The following is a 6,215-nucleotide window of genomic DNA, read 5'->3' on the forward strand; positions in this document are numbered from 1 at the left end:
CATTATCCTATGTCTGGGCACCTGTTATATTTCTTACTTTATTATTTTTTACTACCATAAAAAGTCAAACAATAATTATTTTGTATATACGAAAACTTTCCTTAGATGTCCTAAAATATATGTTCTCAAAGTGAGTGTATTCTCAAAAGTGAGATCTTTCGATCAAGGGATATGTTGAGTTTAGAGATGTTTCCAAATTATATATATATTTTTTATCAATACAACTTATCTCTAAATGTTCTTTCCAGAATGTTAATACTAATTCAATAATTACATCAGCAATGTTATTAATGATCACTGTACTTCTTGAAAACTATTAAGTAATTGGGATAGAGGAGAATGCTGAATTATATTAGAAGGAGTTCCAATATCAATAAAATCAAAAAGGCTTAAAATATATTGACAGATTCTATAGATCATCATGTTTGGAGTAAAGAAGACTGAACTTCAAATTCAGCCTCATATACTTGTTAGTTGTGTAACTTTGGGCAAGTCATTTAGCCTCTGCCTCAGTTTCCTCATCTTTAAAATGGGGATTATAATTTTACCTTCCATTATTGTTGTGAGATCCAAATGAAATAATATTCGTAATGCACTTGATACAATGCATGAGTCATAGTAGGCTTTTTATAACATTTATAAATTTTATTTTTATTTATTTTATAAATTTTATATAATAAATGTATATATTATATGTATGTATATATGTGTATATAATATACATTTATAAATATTATAAAATTATGATTTTTTCAGCACCATCACATAGTACATCACAGCTGGATTCAAATACCAATTTTGATATTTATTATGTTGGCATGGGTTACTTAAATTGTTTGAGTTTTCTTATCTGTAAAATAGGATTATATGATTGTTATACTCAATAACTCCTCCTACTTTTAAAAAACTATGATCCCTTAAATCAGAAATCTAAGTGCTGTTTTATCATTGAACTTTTTTTCCCCCAGAGGCTATTAGGGTTAAATTTGCCTAGGGTCTCACAACTGATAAGTGTTAAGTGTCTGAGGTCAGATTTTGAACTCAGGTCCTCCTGACTCCAGTGCTAGTGTCCTATCTACTATGCCATCTAACTAATCCTTATCATTAAAGTTCTATCACAGATTTTTTTCTTTGGTAAGTAACCTTTTAAATAGAAAACTATTCAATCTGTTAAATTTAAGAATGAGGTCTTATCAATACAATTTTTTGTCAAATAATAAGATCAATATGGATATACAAAGTGAGTAAACAATTGTCAATACTTTAGATTTTTTTAATTATTTGATAAGTATGCTCTTTTTATTCACTATTCTAATACCATTTCAGAAAGGTACTACTGACCTATTTTCCCCCTTGCCCTTAAAAACATTAATAAAGAATAGGGTGGCATTGTGGGCCAGAAGTGACAAAAACAGAAACAAACAAAAATACCAGAGGTCTGACTCAAATGTTAGCAGTGTCATTATTTCCTTCTTTCTACTATTTTGAATTAGCTAAAAATATTATTGGTCCTCAGGCAGACTGAGAATTAAATGAAAAGATATAATTTCTAACATTGTCCAAAAAAAAAAAAAAAAACAAAAACAAAAAAGACAGGCAGTACTTAAGAAATGTTCATGCAACTCATTTTCATCTTCTGTTTCTACCTCTGGGTCTTGTTTGGCTACCAGATTTAGAATGTGTGCTCCTAAGAACCATTCTTCATTTCAATATTTTGGTACTTGTTGTACAATATCCATATAAATTCTTAAGTGTGATTAAAACAGAAATAATCTAAATATAATTGCCACATGCAAGTTAATGATTGTAATAGAAGTTCTATTTAGAAAACAAATTCACAAACCATCCTCTTTATAACTCCATCTTCAAAAGAAAGTCATTTGAATTCAAGTTTGTCCTCCCCACTTGACCATACCTCCCAAAATATTCTTCCTCTAGAAATAAATCATCAATTTCAGGTCTAGAATCAGAGGGAACTTTGGAGACCATCTCAACCAAACCCTTCCAGAGGTTAAGAATTGTGCCCAAGGCCCTGAAGGCAGTAGGTTTCAGATATGGAATCTAAACTTTAGTCTTTTAATTCCCAGATTCAGCATTCTTTCCATTGAATGTAGTTCTGCCATTCAGGATAATAGCTGTTTAACAATTTTCAGTATAATAATACTGTGAAGACCAAGTTAGCACCCTGGATACCTTAGAATCAGCCGGATTCAGGATAAGCAAAAGTCCTTGTTCTTTTTTCTTGGTCTTCAGGGGTAGAAGTGAACAGGATGGATGCTGGACCTTCCTTCTCTCCCTCTATGGCCAAAGTGACCCTGGCTTGTCTTACTCCACCCCCTAATCCAGGGGTCCTCAAATTTTTTAAATAGGGGGCCAGTTCACTGTCCCTCAGACTGTTGGAGGGCCAGACTATAGTAAAAACAAAAACTTTGTTTTGTGGGCCTTTAAATAAAATAACTTCATAGCCCTGGGTGAGGGTGATAATCGTTCTCAGTTGCTGCATCTGGCCCGTGGGTCGTAGTTTGAGAACCCCAGTGCCTAATCCTTCCCACAATTCTCTGTATACTCCAAAAGATTGAACCAGCACAGAATAGTGAGAAGGGTCATTTTCCAAGCATATGCTAAAAGAGTATTGTCCAATCAGTAGTTAGCCTTAAGTGCTCGGTTGTCTATCCTCAGTGTCTCAACTCTGAGTTTCAGCCCTTTACATAATACCTTACATGCAGTTAAACCAGTCATCAATCTCTAATCCAAACTAAATAATGCAATTATTTTCAGCTTTCCCATTTCTACTTGTTAGAAATATGCTACGAAGATAAAAAGGACTCAGAAGTGATATGAAATAAATTGGTTTATTTACAGTTCTTTTAAGAAACCCTTAATCCAACCAAGAGGAGTCCCTGGATGGATCTGTGTTTATTGACTCAGAATGAGCCTTTTATTTCTTATCCTGAAGAACAAGATCCCTCATTCTTATCCTCAATTGGATGGGGATGATTAAATTAACAGACTTCTTGATCCTCCCATAACATGGTTCCCTCTCCATCATCATAAAATCCATGTTCAAAAATGACAGAAAACTCCTCCTTAAGGGAGAAATTAATATTAATTAGCTCATTAAAATGCACATTTAATTCTTACAATTACCTTTCATCCATTTTTTGTTTAGGGTGATTTTTATCAGTTTATTAGTTTAACAACTCAACATCATATTTGGTCCAACTAACTCAGTCACCAACATGACTTTTCTTTAAATCTTTGTCCCTATTTGGAAATATGTCAGTTAAAGTCAGTTTCAGCTGATAGAAGAACCTTATTTGGGGAACTCATGCTGTTCTCTTAATATGCTCTAGTGTTGTTTCCTCTTTTTAAAAGGTAACATGAAAATAGCTGGCTAATACTCTTCTTGTAACCCAAATAATGTGAACTTCTTTATTTTGTTCTATTTTTGCTATAATCAGAAAGAACAATTACTTAAAATAATACATTCATTCTTTAGCTGATTTATTCAATTCACAAATATTTACTAAGGATCCATCAAACACAAGATATTGTATTAGGTGCCACCAAAGGTACAAAGAGAAAAGAAAAATCTCCTCTGACCTCAGAACAATGATGATAATGATGTCACATTTAACAACATTCAGACAAACAAGGTTTGAAAATATCTGGCTTTCTTGGTGAAAACCAAGGGATCTATGATGGCAATTCATTATCAGGTCATCACTATCAGAAATTAAAGAAAAGTTAGCTTTAAGGAGTTAGGATTATTAATCAATGTCAGTTGTGTGAAGAAGAAATAAAAAAGAAGAAAACCACAACAAATCACTAAAGTTTTCAAACTGTAGCACCTACTGAATACCAAGAAAACCATGAGTTAGAGACTAGAGTCAGAACCATCCTATATGAATTGAAATATAACAAATTACAACAGTATAAATAAAGTCCATGAAATCCCAAAGAACAAATTGTTCTAGAACCTAGGTATTATCATAATCTTATCCATAATCTGTTAGACAAAAGATTGCTTTCATAAAAACTAGAGTAATGTTATAATTGTTCTGACCATGCAAAATATCCAATTGCTTAACTGCATAGAATAAAAGTCTTTTAAATTATAGATAACAAAAGGAATCCAAAGCAAATGGGAAGAGGATGAAGTATGCATTATTCTTATCACACTATTATGTGATTGAAGTTGGGTCAAAGATGTTAACAAAATATAACTCCTATTCCTACTTAAAAAAAAAATTAGCATCTATCTGAAACCATCAGCAATCATTATATATAATGTGGGTTATTTAGAAGCATTCCTAACATGATAAGGGTGAAACAAGATTGCTCATTATCACCACTAGTATTCAATATTGTACTAGAAATGTTAGCTTTAGCAATAAGAGAAGAAAAGGAAACCAAAAGAATTAGAGTAGATAATGAAGAAAGAAAACTATCAGAGAATCCTTAGTAATCAAGAAAAAAACTACTAGAAAAAAACTACTAGCTTTAGCAAAATTGCAGGATATAAAATAAAACCACATAAATCATCAGTATTTCCAGAAAAACCAAACCAAAACAAACAAACAAACAAACAAACAACAACAACAACAACAAAAAACAGCAGCAAAGGATAGAAAGAGAAATCCCATTTAAAGTAACTGTAGACAACATAAACTATTTGGGAGTCTACCTGCCAAGATAAAACCAAGACCTATATGAGCACAATTACAAAATACTTTTCACAGAAACAAATCCACATCTAAACAATAGGAATAATATCAATTGCCCATGGGTAGGTTGAGCTAATATAATAAAAATGACAACACTACCTAAATTAACCTACTTATTCAGTGCTATACCAATCAAACTGTCAAAATTATTTTATAGAGCTAGAAAAATAACAAAATTCTTCTGGAAGAACAAAAGGTCAAGAATATCAAGGGAAATAATGGGGAAAAAAGTGCAAAGGAAGATAGCCTAGTTGTACCAGACCTAAACTCTGTTATAAAGGGGAAATCATAAAAAACAAACAAACTATTTGGTACTGGCTAAGAAATAGAGTAGTGGCACAACGGAATAGGTTTATTAAGAAACAATAGTCAGTGACTATATAATTTAGCCCCAAAGATCCAAGCTTCTGGGATAAGGAGTCACTATTAGATTGCTGGAGAAATTGGAAAATAGTATGGCAGAAACTAAGCACTGATCAATATCTAACACCCTTTACCAAGATAAGTGGAGTGGGTTCATAATTTAGACATAAAGAGTGATATTATAAGTGAATTAGAAGAGCAAGATCTTTAGAGAAGGAAGAAATCTATGGACAGAAAAGAACTAGAGAACCTTATGAAATGCAAAATGGATAATTTTGCTTAAATTAAAAATAAAACAATATAACCAAGATTCCAAGGAAAGTAAAAAGCTGAGAAAAAATCATACAGCTAGTGTTTCTGATAAAGATTCCATTTTAAAAATAGAGAAGTCACTCAAATTTATAAGAATACAAGTCACTGCCAAATTGATAAATGGTCAAAGGATATGAACAGAAAATTTTTACTTGAAGAAATTAAAGCCATTTTTAGTCATTTAAAAATGCTCTAAATCATTATTTATTAGAAAATGCAAATTAAGACAACTGTGGTACTATTTCACAACTGTCAGATTGCCAAAGATGTTGGGAAAAGATAACAATAGTTTTTGGAGGGGATGTGAAAAAACTGGGACACTAAGGCATTGTTAGTAGAGTTGTGAACATATCCAACCATTCTAGAGTGCAATTTGGAACTATGTTTAAGGGGCTATACAAAACTTTTGATCCAGCAGTCTTATTACTGGGTCAAAATAGTCAAACCACAAGGCATCAGGTTGTTTTGTTTTGTTTTGTTTTGGGTATCAAATTTGCTGTTGAATAAATACCCTATACTTTATTTAAAAATAAAAAATCCAACTGATTAAGTAAGCACTTAGTAAATTTTAAAAAGATGCTTTTAGTGAGTGTAAAGTAAATGAGCTTAGAGTCTAATGCTTTTATTCAATTCTTTAAAAAGTGTTCTTATTCATCTGTATAATAGTCTGTAGATTATTACATATAAAATAATAATAGTAGAAAAATGACTTGTCTTGAACTATTTCTATTTGAAATCCATTAAACAAGATGAGAATAACAGCAATTCACTGATGTCCCAAAACCATAATAACAACTGGTTGTTTCTGTTCAG

Source organism: Sarcophilus harrisii, chromosome 3, assembly GCF_902635505.1.
Source record: "Sarcophilus harrisii chromosome 3, mSarHar1.11, whole genome shotgun sequence".
In the NCBI taxonomy this organism is placed as follows: Eukaryota; Metazoa; Chordata; class Mammalia; order Dasyuromorphia; family Dasyuridae; genus Sarcophilus; species Sarcophilus harrisii.